Source organism: Suricata suricatta, chromosome 9 (assembly GCF_006229205.1).
Source record: "Suricata suricatta isolate VVHF042 chromosome 9, meerkat_22Aug2017_6uvM2_HiC, whole genome shotgun sequence".
In the NCBI taxonomy this organism is placed as follows: domain Eukaryota; kingdom Metazoa; phylum Chordata; class Mammalia; order Carnivora; family Herpestidae; genus Suricata; species Suricata suricatta.
In genome coordinates, this window is record NC_043708.1 from 86,923,452 (window position 1) to 86,949,390 (window position 25,939).

The following is a 25,939-nucleotide window of genomic DNA, read 5'->3' on the forward strand; positions in this document are numbered from 1 at the left end:
GAACTCTTAGTCATAGATAGCAGTTCTTTCTCGTATTCACTTAATTTTCTTAGGAACCCAAGTAAAAGAAAGGGAACTTTTCTTTCTTAATCAGCTTTAGGCACCACTATTATCATTGCACATTTCTTCAAGGAACATTTACCTGCTGGTCCCCTTTCCCACTCCCTCCTCCAGGAATTTCCCATAAGGCACTTCCTTGGGACACGGTATCATATGAGATGTATACAAAGCTTGAACTTGGCTCTGTTTGTTTCTGAGATAGCCTGTTTTAAATGCTCTTTTCTTCTATACTTACACATCTTTTAATATCCACTGTAACAAAAATGAACTAAAAGCTGGTGATGATGAAAATATTGATGAGGTAAGCTCTGCCTGCCAGGCTGAATTAACATTTTAAAAATCCATTTTGGTTTTGACACCTTGGCACTGCCCTGCTAAATCGACAGTCCTTAAGATTTTCTGGGTGAGGGGTGAAGCTATGGAAACTGCATGAGGAGCCGGCTTCTCACATTCTCTCCTGAAGGGAGAAACTCAGGGAGAAAAACAGTATTCGTGAAAAGCTCATTCTAGGAAGTGAACAGAGGAACTGAAGCACTGGCTGTGGGAAAATGGAGACTTTGAAGGTAATAATGTATGTGCATCCAAGAAGAATAATGACCAGTTTGTGTCCCGAGAAGGTGATGCTGGAGTCCTTTTGTTCAAAGCAAAACCGCGTTGCCTAGTTACAGGGAGATTTTTGCTGTAAATGTCAAAAGTGCCAGTAGGAGTAGAATTAGAACCCATGGCCCTAAAATAAAGCAAAAAAATTTTTTTAATGACGCTTATACAGAACTTTGTTATTCAGACACACTTCTTGTCCAGGACAAACAGCCCAGATGCCTTCCACAAACCACTTAGTTAGAAGTGCTTAGTTGCATCTTCATTTCTTTTATGCAATTCCTGACACCCACAGGGAATTGACGGGAGGCCCATTCCAAGCTCTTCTCTGCAGACTTCCAGTGTGGTAGCAAATGCAAGGTACGCATCCCATGGGCCTCCCCTTGGAAGCACAATAGAGCAAGTAAGGATGGATGTTCAAGTGTATCAGTATGTGTCTGCTGTGTTTGGGAACATGTCGGGTTACAATGTTTCCAAAGTTCTGCATCCAAAAGAAGAGCAGTGTTGGAGCAGGAGTATGGCCACCCTCACCCTGCAAGCACCCACCCTCTGGCAGAGTCCCATGTGTGTGTTTGTGTTGTGTCCTCACAATCTTAGGACCATCCCAAGGGGCAGCAGGACAAGCAGCAGCAGAATGGCAGTGGTAGATGCATTTCTGTGTTCCTGCGGTCCCCTTTGAATGCACCACTGAAACCTAAAATTAGCCAGGTCTTCATGAAATAGCATTCATCTCAGTTTTATCTAATGACAGTGTTGTAAAGTCAGGAAAGCCAGAAAATTCTGTTATGAGCTCATCACCCTTTACACGTCCTTTATAGAATTTATCTTCCTCTGTCTCTCTTTGATCCCTAAATATGTCCAAATACATTTTCAGCAGTAACTTGTCTCCTTAGACATTCCTTATATATACATATTTACATCATTTTTTGGAGTTAATTTCTTTTAAGCTTCTATAGTAAACACGAAATATGTGAACTCACTTCAACACAGTATATCTATTTTGAGTACTACTATATAACAACTTTGAGTTGAGTAGAGGTCGAAAGATTTTTTAAGCAGATTGTATTTAACCTAGATTGAGGGGGTAGGTTGTAGGAGAGAGGAAGGATCTCAAAGTAAGTAGCTATTGTTCATACACACACACACACACATACACACATACTCATACACACAAATTGACTCATATGGGATGATAAAGGCTATACATAAGGCAAGCCAAGTGTTTTGGGAATAGCATGTAGTTCTGTTAGTATGCAACAACCCTCTGCTACATGTTGGGGGGAAGCAGGCTCAAAGCTAAGTTGAGACCATACTATAGAAGCTGTTGAAAATCAAAGTAAAATACTCATATTTTAAAGAAATTTTGATGACAAAATGAAACAACATACATAAGGCATTCAATAGTGTCTGTTATAATGTTGGTGCCCAATAAACATCAGTTCCTTTAATTTTGTGGGTAGTGGGAGCCCTTAAAAATTACACAGACATTAACAATCTCCAGAAGGAATGTTCCGAGAACATTGCTCACCATGAAAAAGACCAGTTATGTACAGCAAGGGAAAATTGCTTCGTTCCAGCAGAAAGATACTTGAAATCTTTCACTCCTTTTGGCCAGTAAACTGTTTCTTCTGACTCAAGTCAGTATCACTAGAACTGAATCACCTTATTTCCTGATCCTGAATTAATCTTGAAATGACCTTTGAGGTCACAGATTCAGATGCTTTGTTTTGTTTCCACAGTAGCAATCGGGTTGAAAGCTTTGAAAAAAAAGACATTTATACGTAAACTGATTCTAGACCTTCTAGTATCCAGAAATAAAAACCTGTGAAGCTCAGTGTTATAAGAAGGTAATACTTAGAATACAGTGATCAGAGTTCTTCACTAAAATTCTGGAATTCTAGTCATTTGTTTCTTGGCTTCTGGGTCTCCTTGTATTTCACTGTGTCAGACTTTTTTATCATGACCAAGTAGATACATTTCTCGTGAATAAAAAAATCCAGAAGTCAGTATTAGGCCAAATCTGAAGACCAATAACAGCAGATATCTTAATAGAGCCTCCAAAGAATAGTTTTCAATCCACAGTGTGGTCTCTACTGCAGATATTATTTATTTACAGTTATTTCTGCTCAACTAACATATATTTACACCTACATATACACACACATAAAATGGTGACATTTGTTTTACATTTATAAGGTGCCAACCTTATGCTTTACAACAGGCACAACTACAGATGAATTTACTCTGATTGGTTCGTGTTTGAAGATTCCTCACCTTGTAATAACCATGTTCTGTTTACAGAATATTTAGTGAGCTCCTACTATATGTGCCAGGCAATGTCCAGGTAGTGGGGATTCCACTTAAGAAATCTTCTTAACTTAAAAAAACAGTAAAGTAATTATTTAGTCATATCTGTCCTGTGATGGGAACTGAAGCATTCATCATGTATTACAGCTATAAAATATTAAAAAATAAGTACCATACAATTGTAGACACAAGTATAATTTGTACCACATAACAGCCCCTCCACACTAGGATGTGACCCTAAGAGGATCATTCAGCACCTCTGTGAGGGTGCTCCCTCGGGAGGAATGAGATCTCTTCTTCAGTCTTGCTTTTGGCCTCCCTCTTTCCTAGAGCCTGATGTGACCTGACCTGCTCTCTTCACTTGAACCACGTCAATCTGTGGTGGTTAGCCGCTTTCTACTATCAACAGTGAACACCTAATTGCAAAGTTTTCAAGCCTTCTTTTTGTTATTGTCCACAAGCCGTCTTTAGAGTTGAGTTCTAGCAATCAATTCTGTATTCTGTTCACAGCATTTGCATTAATTGGAAAGATGGATGCAAACCCTGGACAGCTCAGCAGATGACCTCAGCAACCATGGCCCCTGCAGAACTCCTCTAAGTGCATTCATCTCCCCAGTTTTAATGGGGGGGGGGGGTGGAAGAAGTAGAGGAGAATTTCCCAGCCAAGAGTCACCTAGAAGATCCTCTCTCATCTCTCCTCTCAAAAACCCTTGATGGTTCATAATGTAATGCCTTTCTCTGTTAAATAGCCCCTGTAGCCATAGCAAATACGTGCTAATACTGTGAGGTTTTTATTTAACTATTTTATTTAAAACAAGATTGTGAATGATTCCTGGTATTCTCAGCCCTTGAATAAGAAGGGAGGGCCAAAGGAAAACTATTCTTCACTCTTCTCTTTGCAGCTTTAGGTCATCTCCTCTACTCTTAAGTGGTACAAGCTATTGCTTTCTGCGTTCTGCGTTTCTCTTTCTTTCTTGCCTTTTCTCCCCTTACCTATTCAGGTTGTTGTCTTTTATTGTCTGCATGTCCCTTCCAGTCTTTCTCCCATCCTCTAACCTTTTCAGGAAGACAGAACATCAGGCAGACAATGAGCAAGATCGTGGTTAGAGAGAGGGTGTGGGTAGACTTTGCCTAAGGTAAATACATTCGGGGCCTTTTTAAAGAAATGTTTACCCTTAGAGCGTAGCCAAGAACGAGTCAGTGTTAGATCAGTTTTGGCACTCACATTTTTACAGATGAAGAAACAACCTTAGGGAGTTACGTTTGGCAACACTACAGCCGAGGGTATCCAGAATAAACCCAGAGTTCCTGGGTTCTTCCTATTGTTAGACCATATGGCCCAACTCCTCGATTGTAAAATATTGCTGTCCTAAAACTAGCACTTGCCAAAAATACATAGATGGTCCCCAGCCGCACAGGAATTCGGATTTCCGAAACATCCATGGTAAAATTTCCAGCCAGTATGTAAGGGAAATGTTGGGTGACATGTTTCTCTGAACTTAGAAAAATGCTTGTTTACAAATTGCTACTCAAATGTCCTGCTCTAACAGTGTTTGCGTCTTCACAATGTCATAATGATGCTCTGAGGGAAAACTAGATATTGAACTGCCTTCCTGCTGCAGGAAGTTGGGCCCAGACACGTCTCTGTATGTAATGGCAAGGCCAGTGCCCTGAGAAAAATCCCGGTTTTACCCCGTTGAGTAATTGTGCGAGGAACTATATTTAGCACCAACCTGGCTGGGGCAAAATTGTGACATTTAAGGATAATCCCATGCTTAATCTCCAACTCCTTTGTTTTCATTTGGAGGGGAAATTGGGGAGGCTGTGGCCAAGAGCATGCTTTGAAGTCCTATGAGACTGTGGCGTCTTGTGGGAACCGGAACTGCGGAGGGGAAGCAAGACTGAGACAAGGACCATAAGCATACACACTCTTAGTGTGCAGACTACAGTGTTGAACTTTTCTGCTCTCCTAGAATTTTTTTTCTTAGAGTTACCAAAATACAGAAACATTACTTCCACTATGACCGACCCACTTATGAGAATTCCCTGCTCTTTTGGCTCTTGCTCCCAGATCTCTACATGTAGGGAATGTGTTCATCACAGGTACAGCAAATGATGTGAATGTGCTTTATATATTAGAAAGAAAAGTCCTTTCTAAATTATTATCATCATGATCGTGGCCCTTTCCTGGCTTTTACATGGCCCTAAATAAGGTTCCATGTGAGATGTTCAGCTACCCTGAGGCTGCTATACTGGAAAAAGCCCAAGGGACATGGAGAGGCCATTCATGGGCACGCCAATCAACAGTCCTAACTGGGTTCAGCCGCAGGGTCCTCATGGCCTGACCATCCAACATAGGAGTGAGGGAGCTTCCAGACAATTCCAGTCACCCCCAGCTTTCAAGCCTTTCCAGCTGAAGCACCAAAAATCGTGGGGCAGAGCCAGCCGTCCCCACTGTGCGCTGTCCAAGTTCCCCACCCCTAGAATCTGTGAGCATGATCAAATAGTCATTTTACACTACTACATTTTGGAATGATTTGTTACAAAGTGAGAATAACTGGAACAATCACCCACATCATTAATGAACTTGTCATTCTGAACTTTTGATTTGCTGAAACACTAAATGTCTATACAGAACACCAAGCGTATTTAAAAACACTGCTGAAGTGCAACATAGTCTAATTCTGTGTGAAGCTCTAAGCATTCTCTAGCACATCAGGCCTCACACTTCATAGAGAGCTACAGGAAGATGCCTAAGTCCTCAGACTGGGTGGTCCCCAGGAGAGAACGCACAGCTCCAAAATCTGTGACACTGAGGGGGGTGTCCAAGGTTCTGGGGACCCATCTGGGCAGGCTCTGTGATGAGGAAAGGTTTTCCTTCTCTGCTTATTCTGTGTCTCTATTTACGTTTTAAAAGTTTTCATTCTTTGCTTTAAAATCTTCTTAAACAAATACAATTAATTATAACTTTTGTGGAATTTGCTGCATAAAAGTTAATGCCTTAGAAGTGCAACTGTGGAGTATTTCTTTATCTCCAAGATTACTCCAAAGTATCACTGGTACTGAATTCCACAGACTTTATTTCCCCTTTGATGTTCCTTGCAGTTTGGCATATACACTGTTAACACAATAATCTAAAACAAAGCCCAGCATTAATGAAATGAAATGACTCTGAAATGGCTCTGAAATGACTTGAGTCAGTTTGTTCCGTGCCATACTATAAACATCTAGTTGATCTAACACTGGAAAGTGTTAAGGCCAAAATGAAGTCTGACCTATTTCAGTTCTCAGCCAACTAATTTGCACTCCCCTGTTTATAACATATATACTATTCCAACATCTTCTGTATAAAGAGCTGGGTAATATATGGGCTCTGTTCTGCTTCTGAGCTGCTCGTTCTGGTTTCATACATCTCAGAAATTACAAAATCAATGAGATAAATGCCATCCGGCCTTCTATCCACCTCTCTCGGCATGCCCCGCTTCAAGAAGCCAAAAGTTTATTTGAACCTACAGAGTGAAACCTTCCACAGATTGGGAAGGAACAGTCTCTTCCAATGCCTCAATATCACTGTTCTTTGACTTAAAGAAGAGCTCCTTTTCCTGACCATGACTGGCCTCTCTCTACCACTGTGGTTTCATATCTCCCCACTTCTCCTGCGTGGAGGAAGGTTCTACCCTTATCAAGGATGAATGTTACTGAGTGTTACCTCCATGCTATCATAGCTCCTTCTAATTGGGTACCCTCCCATCTTTCAAATTACAGTTCCGTTCTCATTGTAAAATGCCTCCTTTTATTCTCTACCACCTTTAAAATTTTTTAAGTCCAAACCTACAGAAAAGTTGGGAAATATTATAAGGAACACCTATTAAGATTCACCAACTGCTATCATTTTGCTGCTTTTGGGTTTATCCACATCTTCTTCTTCTTTGTTTTTTTTTTTTAATCCACATATTTCTACCTCTGTTTTCTTTTGCTTGGGAGTAAACTGGGCAAGGCCATCAGGCTATTTCATCTGTGAGTATTTTGGCATGGAGCCCCTAAGAACAAGGGTATTTTTAAAGCCCCACCTTTTGAAGTACTCCCTAGAATCCATTCCCTCCACACAAATGGAATCTTCACGTCTTTCTTTCAGCATCTGGCGCTCATTTTTCACATATGTACCTTGATTGTAGCATCTGTAACTAGTCCTTGCGTGGAGTTGCATCTAAGTCTGCATCTTCTTGATGAGCTGAAGCTCCCAAGGGCAGGGCTTCTTTTCTGGTTTTTCTCTGTGTCATCAGTTCCTGGCCCAGCGCCTGGCATACGGTGCATGTTTGTTAACTGTTACCCAAATGAATGAATGGCTAAATGAGGATAGTCCTCTTTTGGTTTCCCATTCCGGAACTCCAAAGCCCCTCACCCCCTTGGCCATCCGCCACGCCTTCCCTGACAATGCAGAGGACTTCCTCTCCCGTCCCCATGGCTACTATTCAGAACTCTCCTCCCTCTCTCACCCCAATCTTTTACTATTGAAAGATGACTCGGCCTATCTGTTCACACATATCTATCAACTGCTCCATCACCTTCCTTCTCCTTTATCTGTCCTTTCCTTCTCAGTTATTTCAGAAAAAGAAACCCTTCTTCGTTTGCTGAGCAACACTTGCACCTGTGCCTTAGCATATCCCGCTCTATCTGGTGCAGAACAAACTGCCGTGAAGTCTGACCTGGACTTGAATCCTCACTCTAACATTTTGCAGCTTTTACCAGCCCCTCTTCTTCCAGTATGTGGGATTTGTATTTTTATCATAGGTAATTGTAAACTTCACCTCCTTTATGAGCCAACTATCTGGCATACGCTAGCCAGTAAGTTGGCATCAGTCCCCATGCTTGTCTGGTTCTCCAAGCCCATTGAATTCTTGCACTCATTCTGCACCTTTGGGCATGTTGCCCTGCCTGCGGTATCCCCAGCAGTCTTCTGGCTGGAGATATTCCACCTACCATTCAAGGTCTTTTTCAAATGCCATACTCACTGTGAAGCATTCCTGGGGTATAACGCCCTCCTGTTAAACACCCAGGAACAACAAAAGAATTAGTCAATCCCTTCTCTATGCTTAATCTTCATTACCACTGTTACAAAATATTCATTATGTTGCATGGTGAACACTTGCCGTGTTCCCTATTCTGTGAGCTGTAGTGTCTTCACTTGTTTTATACACACATGTGCTAACCCCACCGCCAAGCATGCGGTACATTTTCTGAGAAAGAGTTATATACAAACTCTCTGGGGTAAAAAGGGTGCAGTTTCCTTGTGTCTGTCCTTGCTTCATTATTGGCATGACTGACCAAGAAAACCAAGGTGACGACTCCTGGGGTTACTTCCCAGCAGAAGGCCAATGAGAAATGGGGAAGCACTGTTTTAATGATGTCTTTCCACCACTGTAGACTCCCTTGAAATAGTGCTAAGTAGATTTTCTGTTCCCGTGATGTGCACAAGAAAAATCATCTAAGGGATTAATACAGTTAAGGAATTGAAGCTTGAAGAACAGAAGAAAGTTCCAGTGCCACCCTCCTGGATGTAAACACACACTTCAACACTTACAAACCTACTTGTCTTCCTCTTTTCTCACTCATTTTTAAAGAGCTGTCTTAAACTCCCAAGTCCACTGACTTTCTTGTGGGTATCAGCTTTTACCTCCTGCTGGGTTAGTTACTAAGCATTAGCCAATCCTATTTTTTTGTAGCGAGAAATACTACACAGTAGTGTTTTGGAAGGATTTTTGTTTCCATTTAATTACTTTCAATAAGTACGTTTTGCAAACCGAGTTTGCATTCTTGAGAAAACAATAGTATTATCGAGATGATAGCTTTGGATTTAGATTTTATTTTGATAATATAATATAGAAGAAAGATCCTTGTGTTTTTATTCCATTTTCAAAGAAATTGGTGGTGGGTTTTTCCCTTCTAATTTAAACATTTCCCTGCAGTGTTGATAACTCAAAGCAAATCTCATTATACACAGTGCATAAGAACCAGAAAATGATGCTGAATTGAGTTGAAAAATGAAACTGAGTAGTTTACACTAGATTGTTGTTCGAAGAAATAGTTGTTCTAAGAATTTTTGAAATATCCACCATTTTCCTTGTCACTATCCTAGGCAATGGAGGGTATACAAGAGAATTTCCAGAAATGGCCAATTTTCTCCAGGGCATATACAAAATGTGGACCCAGGTCAGATTATAAAATAATGCAATACAACATGTGTTCCTTTGGCAAAAGGTATAAAAGGTGTAGATGAGACCTACAGGAATTGGCATAATGAGAAATACTTGAGCGATAGAAAGAGAAACTTAAGCAGGAAAGCAGGTGGTAGAGTCTGACTTAGATGGGGGACTTCAGACAAAAGAAAAGCAGTCATGCTTATAGCTTTTTGGGAGCATGAGGGATAAATCAGCCTCACCGGAGCACTGGGTAATGGAAGGAAATAACATACTTGGGGCCCAGAGATGGAAAGCTTAGGTTGACAAAATAAGGAATCTGGACAGTGGGGAACCAAGTAGTAAGTGAGCAGGGAAAACATGTCTTTTACTACCACAAAGGATAGATTGGAATTGGAGAAGTTTCAGACAGGAATAGCAGTTCAGAAGCTATTACAATATTTTAAGTTTGAAAACCTGGTGGTGGTAGCAATAAAATGGAACTGAAGAGATGTGAGAGTAGAAGCTTAGAGGCTTGGTAACTGGGTCGATAAAAGGGCAAGCGAGAGAGAAAGATTTTGAGCGGCAGAGAGGAATAGGATACCACTGCTCACAGCAGAATAGAGGGTCACGGCATTCTGCTTCGAGGACAAGCACGTGTGGCTAAGTTTGTAAGAATAACAACTACTCCTACTACATATGGAGCATTTGCTGCATACAAGGTAGTCTGCTAATAATAATAGCAAATACTACCTCTAGAATTCACAGAAGACCTCTAAAATCCCTGTGTGATATTGTTGTCACATATAATCCTTATAATATCTCTATGTGATACAGTCTTGTCTCTTTCACACAGAAAGGGACTGGGGTACAGAGAGGATAAGGTCATGCACAAAACCAGGATTCAAAAGCAGGTAGCCGGGCTCCCGGGATTGCAGTCAACTGCTGTGCTATGCTGCAAAGCATTTTATATACTTTAATCACTCCAGCAGAGCCCAACGATAGTGAGAAATGACTTTCCTGCTCATTCCCATTTAACATATGAAACATTGACTCTTGGGGCTCCCGGGTGTCTCAGTAGGTTAAGCGTCCATTCTCGGTTTTGGCTCAGGTCATGATCTCACTGTCTGTGAGTTCAAGCCCCGCATCGGGCTGTCAGTTCAGAGCCTACTTGGGATTCTGTCTCCCTCTCTCTCTGCCTCTCCCCTGCTTGCTCTCTCTTCTTTAAAAAATAAATAAGCATTTAAAAAAATTAACTCTTAAAAAGTGAAGTATTGTGGGGAATGTCCCATGCTCTCTGGACAATAGACCACAAAAGCTTATGAAAAAGAAAACAAAACAAAACCAAAATAAAGTTCAACTTAGAAGTCAACTATATGGAGACCAGAACCCTGAAAGTAGTGCGAATAGTGAAGAACATAGAGTTAAATCCTGAGTTTCAAGAGAAATTTATGCCAATAATATTTTAATTAACTTGAAATCATTATTTCAGTGATGTAATTTATTCTGTCACCAAGTTGTATTAAAATGTTTATTGGCAGTCCTGAGCACATCTATTAATGATATCAATAAAAACATTGGGACTAAGTTTTATTTTCCTAATTGCATCAGCTTCTCTTTCTGGTTAAATAATGATAATTATATAACATCAATATGAAAATTTCACTCAACCTGAATTGCTTCTTTTTATTTTTCCTCTCCAGGCAATGTCTTAATAATTATCAGAATAATTCAGTGCAGCATAATAAATATGACCTAATAATATTTAATCACATTAATAATGTAAGTGGCAAAAATTAAATGACATTCAGAAATGTTCCTACAATTTTAACAAATAGGCTGAGTTATCAAAAAGACAAGGAACTTTTTCAAATGGGATTTTCATTGCAAGCCAGACTCCTTTAGCTTCTGATGCCAGAGGCAGAAAGATCCGTCATCTCCCTGGTTGCTGTCGAAAACACGGGAGGGCCACTTCTGTGTGTTTCATCGGGTCCTGAACAACATATGCCCATAGCCTGGCAATCTTCCCTCAGCCCCAGAAAATCCCCCAATGGCTAGCTACCCACTTGAGCCACATCCCTCCAATTACTCTTTGCAAAGGGAAAAAAAAAAGAACCAAATTATTTGCAAGAGTAAAATCTGTACCCAATCATAAGAAGCCTGAGGCTAAAAATCTGTTGTATACTTTTCTTCTTTCTGAAATAATATTAAGCTCAGGCATATATAATTATACAGGAACCACCGGGCTGTGAAGGATGAGAAAATATAACACAATTATCTCTTCACAAACCTCAACTGAAAGCTGACAGAAATCAACACTAGCTGAGAACACTCCCCCTTCCCCTTTTCCTTCTCCAACTTAACCCCTGTTTTCAGATGGCTGTCTACCAGAGTCCGTGTCTGGGAATGCTGCCTACATGCCTGTTACACAAGGACTGGGCTGGTCCAGAAAGCATTCAGTGGGATATGTCACGTTCAATCCAGGGATAAGGTTTGCAGGGAAAGCTTGTTGTTTTGATGCGGCGGCATCTCTGTAAGCTTCATAATCAGCTGAAAATCAGCCCAGTCTATGGGCAAAGCCAGTTCTGCTCAGGAACTTGCAGTAGGGTAGGAAAAGGAAGGAGGGAGGGGCGCTGGGTGACTCAGTCGGTTGAATGTCTGGTTTCAGCTCAGGTCATGATCTCAGGGCGGATATGGGTTCGAGCCCTGCATCAGGCTCTGTGCTGACAGCTAGCTCAGAACCTGGAGCCTGTCTTCGGAGTCTGTGTCTCCCTCTCTCTCTGACCCTTCCCTGCTCACACCGTGTCTCTCTCTCTCTCTCTCTCTCTCTCTCTCTCTCAAAAATAAAACATTAAAAAAATAGAAAAGGAAGAAGGGAGCTGCCATGCAGTAATGGTTGGAGGGAGGGGTTGTGGATTAGCACCAGGATAACTGGGAGAAGAAAGGGAATGAAAAGAAACCAAGGAATTAATTTCCCAACTAGCCTGATGCCTGCAGGCAGAATGCCCTCTGCCTACATAGGAAAACTCCAGTGCAAACAGTATAAAGGTTTCTGTGGGAGAGGTAATGCTCTCCTTGGTTCCTTAGGCTATATGTCTTAAGGCTTTGCTCCCCGGTAAGTGTTTTCCACGCTGGCTTTTCTGTGTCTTGATACCTCCGCTTTCTATCTCATTGCTTCCCATCTGGTTCATTGCATCTGGTTCTTTGAAACTGTCCATCCCGAGGTTTGTCCCGGGACCCGGGACACTCTCTGTAGATCTCCCATCATACCGCGGTGGCCTATGGGTTCCCCACCTCCGCACAAATAAGAACTGGGTCCCAGGACCCGTTCCTGGGGAAAGTGCGCCAGGGGCCCATTGGTATGGACCCATATAAAATGAAATAGGGAAAATATGCTGTTGATAGCAAAAACTTTTCCAAATAAGAAATCAGTGTCTGCTTCAAAAGTCAGTTTTAGGGTAATTTTCAGATCTCTGAAGTGCCCTCGGCCTGAGTTTTTTCTCCTGGTAGAAGGGAGGGTGGCAAGGAAGAGTTAGAAGGAGAGAAGGAGATTATGGAAAGAGCATCCGATCCTTCAGTCACCATCACCATTGCCATTGGGCGTCACTAGGGCCATGTTAAACCCATAATTCATCTTGAGTAAAGCACAGCTTTGAGAAAGCTTGGTTCAGATTGAGAATCTCATCAATTAACTGATCTTTGATTAAGGGGATTGCTTGAAATCCCCACCTCCTGGGTCACTTTTGCCCCCTTCACTGACATTCTGACTGCCTCTGCTGCTTTCTCTTACCCTGTTTGTAGCTATCGTGGTTGGAAGGGTCAGGATTCTGTTTATCACCACTCAGGATCACTTATTAGATTTTGTCCTTTAAACCAAAACACTTAATTACATCTTCAGAAGGAGCGTGGTCCAGCCAAAAGCAAGCTTAGAGGAAAGGAATGGCAGCTGGACAAGGCTGGGCTTTTGTAGTCTCAGAAGGCATTGTGCACATGAGGATTAAGGTGGAGCTAATTATAGGAGCCAACTATGGAAGCCACACCGTTTTGCAGCTGCCCCTTTATTAAGGATTCAGGAGCATCTGCACCCCTTCCCCAGCAGAAGTGGGAATTCCTGTTAGTTGAGGGGTTAGTGAATAATTAGCACCTGCCAAATCCTAGGTCTCTTGGAAGATCTCCTGGCTCAGTGATCTAAGTGATAAGTAAAGCGGCCTGAGTTACATAACAGCTTATCAACAGTGCAAAACACAGAGCAAGATCAAGGAGTGACCACAGTATTAAAATGCCCCATAACACTGTTTCTTAAATTATTTGCTTTTTGGCATGATCCACACTATTATTTGTCCTGCTTAGCATATACAGTTTAGACTGACTTAATTCTCCAATTTTCTCATTTTTCTCTTAATCCTTGTTATAGGCTGAATTGTGTCCCCTCCAAAAATTCATGTGTTGAAACCCCAGGACCTCAGAATGTGACTGATAAAAACGCATTGAAAGAGGTAATTAAGTTTAAAATGAGGCCATTAGGGTGTGTCCTACTCCATACTGACTGGTGTCTTGAAATTGGGACACAACAGAGAGACACTAGGGGGCTGTGCAGACAGAAGGAAAGGTATGTGAGGATGAGCTGGGAAGGCAGACATCTGCAAGCCAAGGAGAGGAGCCTCAGAAGAAAACAAGCCCGCTGACACCTTGATCTTGGACTTTTAGCCTCTAGAACTGTGGAAAAATAAATTTCCATGGTTTAAGTGGCCCACTCTATGGTATTTTGTTATGGTAACCTTAATAAAATAATATACTCCACTCCCTAATTAATATCAATTAATACTGTGTTTTGCTATATGTGAAAGAAAATCCAAAATAAAAGCAGCTTATAGGCAATTGGCATCTTTCTCATATGGCAATTACATAATCATCAGGGCTTAGTCTCCTTCTAGCTTTCTCTTTCACCATCCCAGCACTGGCTTTTGTGGTGCTCCTGGGCTCATTTGCCCACAGAATCATTTTTCACCTTTTCCCTGGTCTGCCCTGTACTGGCGGGAAGCTGGCCCCTGCAGCTAGGATTTCCCTGAATCCTAAGATTATTAACCCTGGCTGCATTTAACCAATGGGAAGTATCTGCCAGAGTTCAGGAGACAGGAGGAAGGATGAAGGGTTTCTGCCTCTGGAGGGGCTGGGCCGCTCTCAGGTTCTGGTCCCAGCAGGACAGGTCCAAAGTTACAGTTTGTACGGGAGACTCCGCCCTCCAGGCTCCAGCAACACTGTCTCCTTCTGTCGTCTTCCACCCTGGCACTGGTCGTGGCTACCTACAATTGCTAATTTCTAAATCTTCTCACCATTCCATACGGCTTCTCAGCTCTTCAAATACCTATGCCACCAATTCCCTGTTTTAAATTCACTCAGTGTTAAATAAAAACTGTGGCTCTGTTATCCTGGTTAGACCCTGCCAGAGGCAACTTCTATCCTCAATATCACCTCGTTGTCCAAGCTAGATGCTGGCACTCCACCCATCTTGTCTAGTTCTGGGACAGAAGGAGGAAACTGAAGGCGACATCCACTCTTTTAAGCAACGTTTCAGAAACTCACATATAACGTTTCTGCCTGTGTACTTCATTGGACAAAATTTAGTCACATGACTACTCCTAGCAGCAAAAGTAGCTGAGAAACACAGTGTAATCAGTAGGGCCACAGAAACAAATAAATTGGGATTCTGTTACAAAAGAAGATGGGAAAAGTAGATATTGAGTGGCAAACAGCTATTTCTGCCACTGTGTCTTTAAAAATTACTTTCATATCTCTGCGACTGTCTCTTTGCATATTAAATTTGATGAGGTCTGGCACTTTTAGAGACAGCTAGTCTAATATTGGCCATCTGAGAAACCAAGGCTAGTTTTCCAGACAAGCAAAACATGGGAAGTTACAATTGGTGCACTTCAAGAATTCCGACATCAAGTTGTTCCTCCAGTCAAATTCAAATTCAAATTGGCTCTCACTTTCAATTCCGTGCAACATTGGATACCAAGGTGCTAATTACAGGAACCTGCTAATCCCAGATAGTTTGAGAAGTAGTGTAGAACCAAAAGGAAGTCATGTGGAATCTGAGAGCCAGTGAAATACAGGGGTACTCTTAGGTACATTGCTGCATAGCAGAACACCCCAATACTTATAGCTTAAATATTCATTAGTTTATGGTTCTGTGGGGTAGTCTGGACTCAAATGAGGAATTCTATTTCGAGGTGTCTCATGGGGTCATAGATTATCGCTGAGGTTTTTGTCTTCTGATGCTTCTACTGAGCAGAACATCCAAGAAAACACACTTTTGGCTAGCAGTAGGTCTGATTATGGGCTGGGAGCTTAGCTAAGGCTGTTGACAATATTGCCTACGCATGGCCTCTCCCTGTGGCTTGGGCTTCTCACAACATGGGGGTTGAGTTCTAAGGGTGAGCATCCCTAGAGGCCCAGGCATGAGCTACTGAGGTCCCTGGTGCCTTAGTCTTGCTATTTTCTGGTGTCACTTTTGTCACATTGGTTAATAAGATTCAAAGGGAAAGGAATTAGCCTCCCTATCTTAATGGAAGAGCAGCAAAAAAATCACATTACAGACAAGCATATGGGAAAGGGAAATAATGTTACAACTATCTTTAGAAAATGCCATTTGTCATAGTTACTAAAAACCAGGAAATTGGAGTCCATTCCTGTGTGACCATGATTTAGATGCCTTCTCTCTCTGTGCCCCAGGACCTTCAATTCTTAAATGAGGTAATTGAACAAGATACTTTTTTACAGTTCATTCACACTAAAAATACTCAGCGTTTTGTTCATTGTGAACAACGACATCTGTATCTCTCTAGCTATAGGTCCTGAAAACCAAGAAATCATATAAAAGGAAAAGTTTAAATTGCCAGCAATTCTCATGATGTAGCTTTTAGACAGAGAATGTAAGAAATTAGATGATTAAAGACTTTTCACAAAAGCACACCATGTTTGAAAGCTGTAGAACAGCAAAGAAGTATTATAATTCCACTAAATTAAAAACCTCAATAGAAAAAGGGAGTGTGAAAATGGGGAGTATCCTTTCTCAACGAGAACCACCCTGTGAACATTAATTTTCTCCTGCAAATCTCAAAGCATTTGACACATTCACTAGCCTAAGGTTTTACTATTTTCTTTTTATTGGAGAGCACCACTGGCATGGGAACATAATTTTGTCATAGAAAATTAGAGCTGAAGGGGACCTCAAGGTCATCTTATCCAATGCAACAATACAGAGCAGAGGAGTACAAATTATATACACCCACTGAGATCGTAATCTAGAGATTAAATGATTTCCCAGCATCAATCAATAAGTCAGTGGCTGAGATGTGGCAAGAAGGTAAAGCAACTTTAGAGCCACAGACTAACAGAGGCCCCTTTCTTAGTTCCCCAACAGTCAAAAATGCTTTATGATTTTCTAATATTTTCTTATCCATTCTTCTTTCCTTCCTCCCTTCTTTTCTTCTCATTCTTCCTGTCTTTCTTAAACCTTTCTTATTGGCATGTTATATATCAGAAAGTGCTATTTGAATTATTTCTTCAGATCTTTACATCAATCCTGTGATACCCCTAACTACTACTGTCCCTGTTCCCACAACTGAGGGAAAAGGAGACTTGTCAAAGAACACCTGGCTGCTAAGTAGCAAAGTGTTGCTTTTGGACTGGTGAAGTACTGATTCACATTCTAGCACACTTTCTCTTTCCTTTAGTCACGACTGTAGTTATAATGGCTGTTTATTGAGTCTTTTCTATGTGGTTTGCTTTATATTAGACTTATTTTTAATACCTTATTTAATCCTCACGATAACATTATTGTGGGATAGTTGCTATTATTAGGCACATTTACATATGAGTAAACTGAGGCACAGGGCAGTGAAATTCAGGTCCCATGGTCATGAGGCTACTGAGTATTAGAATCTCAACTATTCCTAAGGCAGATTCTAAAATCCTAGTGAACTCTGCTCATCTGAGAAAGTGATCCTGTACTTGTACTTCTAGACTCTTGAAAAATAAGAATTTGATATTAAAAGTTGGTCAGTGTAATAGACTGTATATATATGCCTATGGAATTAACTTAACTTTGCTATAGATATGTTTTTTTCATACAAATTCAATTTTTGTCAAGTGTAAAACATTGAATTCGGAATTGGAAGACCCCCGGCTCTAACACATGGAGCTGTATGACTCTGCGGGAGTTCATCACCCTCCTCCGTTGTCTTATACAAAAAATAAACGGATATATTAAGTAGTCCGGAAGATGATTCGTAGATACAAAGTCATGCATATATACTGACTGAGAGAGAGAATCCTTGGGCCTTAGTTCTGGCATTCTTCCAAATGAGTCTCTCCTACTTCCCTCAGAGAAGAGAAGAAAGACCCTGTTTCCCCTTGGAGCTCTGCTCTTGCTCTTCAGCCACCTTCAGTCTCTTCTGATGCTCACCCTTCCAGAAAGGCAACACCCCATCATTCTCTTCTGTCCTGCAACTTCCCTATTTTCTCCTCAAGTGGTTCCCAGGGCACATTTTTTAAATTGGTAAAAGTTAAAATCAATTTTTCCAAGACAAATTTTGTAAATGCTGAGACACCTGAAGGAAAAATAACGATAATAATCACTAATAGGAATGCCTGGAGTGGCTCAGTCAGTTAAGCATCCAAATTCGGCTCCATTCATGATCTCATGATTCGTAGGTTCAAACCCTGCATCAGGCTATGTGCTGACAACTCAGAGCATGGAGCCTGCTTCAGATTCTGTGTCTCCCTCTCTCGCTGCCCTTCCCCCACTCTCTCTCACTTTCTCTCTCTCTCTCTCTCAAAGATAAACATTAAAATAATGATAATATGGTAACCTGGATGGCTGAGTTGGTTGAGTGTCCCACTTCATCTCAAGTCATGATCTCACAGTCCACAAGTTAGAGTCCTGCGTTGGGCTCTGTTCTCATAGCTCAGAGCCTAGAGCCTACTTTGGATTGTGTCTCCTTCTCTCTGCTCTTTCCCTGCTCTCTGTCTCTCTCTCAAAAAGAAACATTAAAAATTTAAAAATGAATTAAAAATAAAATATAATAATAATAATAACCACTAATAATATCTATAACATTCTACAGATGTTAAATCATTTTCACAGCCTGCGGCTCATTTGGTCCCCGTGCCAATCCCAGTTTTCACAGAGAAGCAAACTGGGAATCCAGAAGGGTTAGGTTCATGCAGTTTCCTATACTGTCTCATATCTCCAAGCTATGAAATGGTATAAATGGGCCTTAAAGCATCCCTGAATCCAGGTAAGTCCATGCCAAGGATCCAAGGTCTAAAAATCACCAGATATTCCTCATCACGGAATTGCCCCCACTCGCCTGCAGAAGACCCTGAAGACAATACACCAGAGTGTAAATAAGCCCCAGCTATGCTATTCAAGTAAAACTATGGGGACTAGTTCCCTCTCTCTATAACAAAACTGCAGACTTTTACCTCTGTTGCTCCTTTCCTCACCTGCCCCAGGCAATGACTAGCCTATGTCCAGAATCTTCATATGATTCTTCATACTGTTTCTTATGATTCAGAGATGCTCCCTGAAATGCATCCCCATAGGCCAACACCTGTTCTCCTAAGTGGGCCTCATCTCCTTCAACTGAATTGACCCTTCTCACCCACTAGAGTGTTTATATTTGGTGTCACATCATTTATGAATTCTGCTCTGAACCAAAGAACAAGTAGAAAGCTAATCAATAATGCAATCAACTTTATATGAAATTGTGGGTAGTAATTGGTTAATATATTGCCCCTGCCAGATGGCATGCATGCATAAAAGCCTTTCTAACCTTACCCTTAAAAGAATGAGGCCAATTATATAAATGCAGCTACTTGGGCACATCAAAAATCAGATATTTACTGGCAAGGTTTCACCTTCTCAATGACTCAATGTAGACAGTTACTAGATGGTAAAATAGAAAGAGAAAATATATGCAAACCATACATCTGATTAATGGCTAATATCTAATTATATAAGGAACACCTATGACTCAGTAGCAAACAAACACACAAATAACCTGATTAAAATTTGGACAAAGAGAGGCGCCTGGGTGGCTCAGTCGGTTGAGCATCTGACTTCGGCTCAGGTCATGATCTCACGGTTCATGGGTTCAAGCCTAGCATCAGGCTCTGTGCTGACAGCTCAGAGCCTGGAGCCTGTTTCAGATTCTGTATCTCCCTCTCTCTCTGACCCTCCCCTGTTCGTGATCTGTGTCTCTCTGTCTCTCAAAAATAAATGTTAAAAAAATTTTTTTAATTGGCCAAAGAACTTAAATAGACATTTCTCCAAAGAAGACATACAGATGGCAAACTGATATATAAAAACATAGTCAACATCACTAATTATCAGGAAAATGCAAATCAAAATCACAATGACATTTTACTTCACATCTGTCAGGATGACCATTATTAAAAGAAGAAGCAAAATAACAAGTGCTGTCAAGGATGTGGAGAAACTGGAACCCTGTCCACTGTTGGAAGGAATGTCAAATGGTGCACATCTATGGAAAATAGTATGAAAGTTCCTGGATAAAATTAAAAATAGAATAATGATCCAGCTATCCTACTTCTAGGTATTTATCCAAAGATTTGGTATCAGTTTCTCAGAGAGATAATTGCATTCCCATGCAAATTATTGCAGCATTATTCACAATAGCCAGGAGGTGAAAACAACCTAAATCCCACTGACAGATGAATCGGAAAAGATAATATGGTATATACATACAATGGAATATTAATCTGCCTTAAAAAGGAAGGAAAATCTGACATAGGCTGCAACGCGATAACCCTTGAAGTCCTTAAGCTGAATGAAACAAGCCAGTCACAGAAGGTCAAATAATGCATTGTTCCACGTATATGACATACCTAAAGCAACCAAATTCTTAGAAACAAAGTAGAATAGTGGCCGTCAGGGGTTGGTGGAAGAAGGAAGTGGGCAGTTGCTGATGAAGGGTACAGAGTTTCAGTCATGCAAGATGAAAGAGTCCTAAAAATCTGCTATACAATATGGTGCTTAACAATATTATTATTATAGATTTTAATGAGGGCAAGTCTTGTGTTATGTGTTACCTATCACAGTAAAAAAAATGAAAAGAATGGATGAATGAATGGATGGACAGATGAATGAATGCCTACTTCAGAGCAATCTTTGTGACTCATTCACTATATACTGGACATGATATGTAACTTCCCCAATGCTTAGATAGTAATGTCTTTGATACAGTGTTGATATAAGATTAAAATGAAATGATTATTAATTGTAAAGCATTATGAAATGAAAGGTGGGTTTATTATGGCTCTCATAAACTGTATCAGTATTTCTTCACCTAAAAGAGAGATCTTCATTGGAATGTAGTTGATGTTGACAGAGTTTCCCAAGTGTGATCAGTTCAAAAAATATTTTTCATAAAAATAAGTCTCTAAGAAAAAGCTTTTAGATCTAATGACCTAGTTGTTTAAGATAATATTCAATTTTATAGAAGTCAAGCTTCAGCTCCATAACATTAATCTTACTAAGTGTCACTGAGTAAGGTGTGATTTAGGGAATATGCATAAACTCCTAAAGAATAAACTTAACTGTTAGGTTTCTTCTCATCCAGTCACTATTAAAGCATAGAAAGGTGCCAAAGCCCGACCCAATCAGTGCCACTCTTTTCTGTTATGTCTATAAGACACATATCATCCTAAATCATATCTTCAAGTGACAAACTAAAATATGTCCAGAATTGATGATGATTTCAGTGACTTGCTTTCATTTTTAGTCCCCCATTTCCAGGGTTCGGTTGGTTTACTTGCTTTCCTCTCTCTAAATACCAAGTCTGGGATGGGCTTTACCAGAATGGCTTAACCATATCATTCTGTTCAAGTGAAAGACAATGAAACTATTGCAAGTCAATCTGTGTTGCACTCTAAGAATAGCACAATGATGCCAAATAATAATATCCTAGTTCAGCTGAAAATTAAATCATTTTTGATGTGAGTCATTTGCCCTGAGCAGTACATAAAACTTGTCTCACAAATGTCCACCAAGAGAAATGAAGATAGAAACCCTGGACATGGTACAAAAACCATTTGATGGAAGGGGGCCTATTTCCCTAGCAAAATAACACGCTCAACTCTAATGCTAAGCATATAAATGCTGTTGATTGATTTCCTAAACAGAGTGAATTCACTCGGGTTTAATTCCCATGGCTGCACCAAAACTCCAAACAGCAAACCATGAAGAGAAATGGTTAGTCTGTGTGCGTATTTTTATGTCAGGATCTCCACCTCAAAGCAGTGATGTCCAAGTTCTGAAAATAGAAAAGCTAGTAGTTTATGAAAAATCTCAAAATCCATAAATTTACATTGTACTATAAACTTTGCAACCTGGGAAGCACAGTACTTTTGATGTAAAGTACCTACTGCTCACCTGCATGTGACATGGTTTTGGTTCATCTCAGCCTGCATTATTTTCAGAAAAAAATCATCTTCAAAAATTTTATTCAGTTTTTACTGACATTTGCCCTGTTTTTAATCAACAGAAGTGATATATCTGAGCAGACTCAAAATAATGACTTAAGTATTACTACTGTTAGCATTAATTTTCCTGTGTATTAATGTGGTTGTACTAAAACATCAAAGATTCATTCTTCTCAGGGAGTCCAGTCATTAAAGGCCGTGACTGAATGAAATATTGACTACACAAAGAAAATGAATTGTGTCTTCATTCAGTTCAGTTCTGGTAATGCTTAACTGATGTTACATTTTTTAGCAACATGCACTGAGTAACACTCCTAAAGTTGAATACCCAGTGGTAGCAAAATCCAAGAGGATTGAAGATAGATGATAAAGAGGCAGGATTCTTTCAAGGAATGGATATGTTTTGTATTGATTGACATGGAGTCATCTTCAGAAAGGCAGACCCAATGGGCTTCACACCTAAGCAGTTTTAGCCAAAAGAAAATCATTAGAGGCTTCATCCCCATCTTCCTAAAAGATGCTGATGCCTTCCAAAGCTCATATCAAATATTGCCTGCACTAAATGGGTGCTCATGCTTACATTATCTTCATGTGGGCTGTGCAGTTCTAAGGCACATTCTCCAGCCTAAAAATACAAAAATCAACAATAACAACTACTAGCGTTTATTGAGTGTCATCTACTTGTTGGGTAGTACCTTGAACACTATGGATGTGTGTGTGTATATAAATATAAATATACTTATTTATACACACATATATAATCATTTTTTTCTTAAGTTTATTTATTTTGAGAGAGAGGGAGAGAGAGCATGAGCAGAGGAGGGGCAGAGGAAGAGGGGGTGAGAGAATCCCAAGCAGACTCTGCACTGTCAGCATGGAACCTGACACGAGGCTGGAACTCACAAACCGTGAGATCATGACCCGAGTCGAAATCAAGAGTTAGTTGCCTATATGACTGATCTTACCAGGTACCCCCATTTTTTTCTTTTTAAAAAAGGTCGATATAGAGAATATACCCATTTTACAGTTAGTATTAAAGCACAGAGACATGACATAGAACATTAGCTCCATGAACACAGGAGTGTTTGACTGATTAGTACACTACTTTATTTCATAGTAAAATCCAGATCATGAAAGTCCTCTTAAGTCATGTTAAGTAATTAGATTTTATTAGAAAAGAATGGGAACTCATCAGCTTTAAACAGTAAAGTTAACATGATCATATATGAATCTTTGAAATATCGACCTGGAATGAAAAACAGGCATGTGTCAGAGAAATCCAGACAAGATCACCTAATAGCCAGTAACATGAAGAATGGAGACAAGTCGGAAGAGATTTACGATGTTGAAGCAACTAGGTGTGCTGAGCTATTGGATATGAGGTGTAAGGGGAACATTTTTGGCTTGAGCATCTGGTTATGATTGTCATTCTATAAATGAAATTATTGGGAGAACAGCAGTTTAAGGAGAAGAAATAATGACTCAAACTTGGGTCCTATGGAATTTGACATTCCTGTGAGTTGTACAACCACAGAAGACCAGGGTACAGTTGAACATAAGAATTTGGAACCCATGAATGAGATCTAAGCTCACTGAATGAGGTATATGTTTGGTAGTCAACATATAGGTTATAAATAAAGCCATGGGAGTAAATAAGGCCAGAGAATTAGCGACAGAATCTATAGGAAGTACATTTTTGATATATACTACGTTCAAAGAGTCAACAATGTGATATGGCTTTACAAAAAGGTGAAGTAATGATAGCGTACATTAATACCATATTTGCCACTAAAGCAAGATAGTGGAGAGCCCTGTTCTCCTTGGAGCATCATATTACCTGTTGGGCCCTGTACTAGTCGCACATTCAGAATTGAAGGTCCAGGTAATGAAGTGACTGAAAACCAAGATGAAAACTGAGAATTACTGAAGCAAGCATGAGTGCTCGGTCTAAATAAAAGATGATTCATCTTCAAATATTAAAAAGGCAATCACATAGGAGCTGGATTAAAATTATTATATATTCATTTATTTCACAATTATTTATTAAAGGCATGGAGGTAGCACATTCCTTGTCACAGGAGGTATTTAAGCATTGTCCAGGTGAGGACCTGGTAAGGATTTTGTAGAGAGAATGACAAGATCAGATGAATGAGTAGGTTAATACAACTTTAATGTACTTTCCAGTGTAGCATTCTGTGATTCACACACACTAGAGATAAGAGAGGGACATGCAGAAAGCAACAAAATTTTAGTGGACAACCTGAAGAAGACTTATTTTCTAGTTTTGAGTTAACCACTTAATAACTTGGCAACCTCACCAGACTGCACTTTAATTTTCTCAATGAAAGATGAGGAGAGGCACCCAGGTGGCTCAGTCAGTTGAGTGTCAGATCTTGCTTTCTGCTTAGGTCCTGATCTCATGGTTTTTTGAGTTTGAACCCTGTGTTGGACTCTCTGCTGGCAATGTGGGGCCTGCTTTGGTTTCTCTCTCTTTCCCTCTCTCTCACTGCCTCTCCCCTGCTTGTGCTGTCTCTGTCTCTCAAAATAAATACATAAACTTAAAAAAAAAAAGATGAGGAATTGTCAAAGTATTTGCTACAGTCTTTAAAAATCTGTGAAGATTCATAGTCTTTAGCTAATACTCCTGACTAGACTGTCTACCCACATGTAACCAAAACACTTCACTTATGCAAATGTATCACATACATGGGTTGGTTAGATGAAAGAACTTAAAAAAAAAGAGAGAGAGACTTCTGGGGAGGCAAAGGAAATGAGGCTTGGCTCATTGCGCAAGTTGGCAAAAACAGTGTAAACCAATTCTGAGTCATAGATAAGCCATTTGAATCATGATAAGTTTAATGGATTTGCTATTGTTCAAAGACCCACCCAAGAAAAGGAGGGATGGGGAGATCGCGTCATATATTAGCTGAGACTTTACACTGCAAAATGTATCAGTGATATTTGTTCACAGTCACCATACTCAACAATTATACTTACATTCAGATTTTTTTTAATTTATGCTTCTAATTTAGTCACTCCTTTGAATTTCATTTTTATATGGATAGTTGGAGCATCTCTAGGTGCTGATGACCTGTTCAAAAAAGGCTGAAATCCTAAAAGTTGCTATGGGAAGGCAGTCTCATCACGTAACTGAATCCCATGGTACAAGTTGGTTTGGTTCCTTTATGAATGAGCGCGTATAAAATCCTACCAGTCAGATGTCAATTCCCAGAGAATTTTGTTCATGCTTAGCCAATCATAGAAGTAGGGATCCTGGCTTTTAGTTCAATGAAGTGATAGGAAAGAACATTAGAAACTAAGCATACCCTGGTTTGCTTTCTGCATTATCTTTCCCAGTAGGGAGCAAGAGCAAGCCCTTCCACTGAGCAGTGGGTAAAATGAAGAAGGGCCTCTCCTCCCTTCAGAGCTTTCATGAAGAGCCCCAGTCAGCCTAAAAGCTCTAGCAGAGAGAGCGATTTGACCTCTAAGAAGGCTAATTTTCTCTGGCCACTCCCTGCAGCTGCGTTGTCAACTTATTTGGGAAATGGACTGGACTGTAGATTTTAGAGCAAGGTCCCACTTCCCTTCATGCCCCTTCCCTGTAACTTGCCCCTCCTCAAATCCTCAGCTTCCAGGATAGTCTGATGAGCTGAGCTGGGGCCCACAGCTCTTCTGTATGCATGAATTTGCTCATCATCATCTCTTTCCTATTCACAGCTCTGCAGGGATTTCCTGGGCCCCGGGGAGGTTTGCTGTGGGGTGGGGAAAGCAGGGATTTAGAGCAAAGTATTTCCCTGAAACATACTGCCTGGGAAGGCTGGCTCTGCTGTTACAAAGCTCCTTCAGGGCCATACGCCTCCTTTTCTCTCTTAAGTGGAGTGTTGCTGTCAGACAGAGAGAGGCACTGGCTCCCTCCATCAGTTACGCCCAGTGCCACCCATCTGCAGGCAGGGCATTTTGCCCAGTGTGAAGCTATAGGCCAGCTACAGTAGGAGACAACTTGCATCTACTGCAAAGCACAGTGGCTTCAAAACTTACATGACTCTCCCTTGTGGCTTTGAGAAGTCACTGTTCCCATAGAGGCTTACTGTGAACCTTTTCTTGGTATGTTTCAGGAGTGGTATGTATGGAAAAGATGAGGAAGTGGTAGCGCTTGAATGAGTGTGTCATGATGGAGAAAAGAGGAACCACCCATCTTAAGAGAGATAATTGTTACATCGACAGTGTGTCCACTTCATTTCTTGACTTTAGACTTTATCCACATTCTCCACAAGGAATTCTTCATT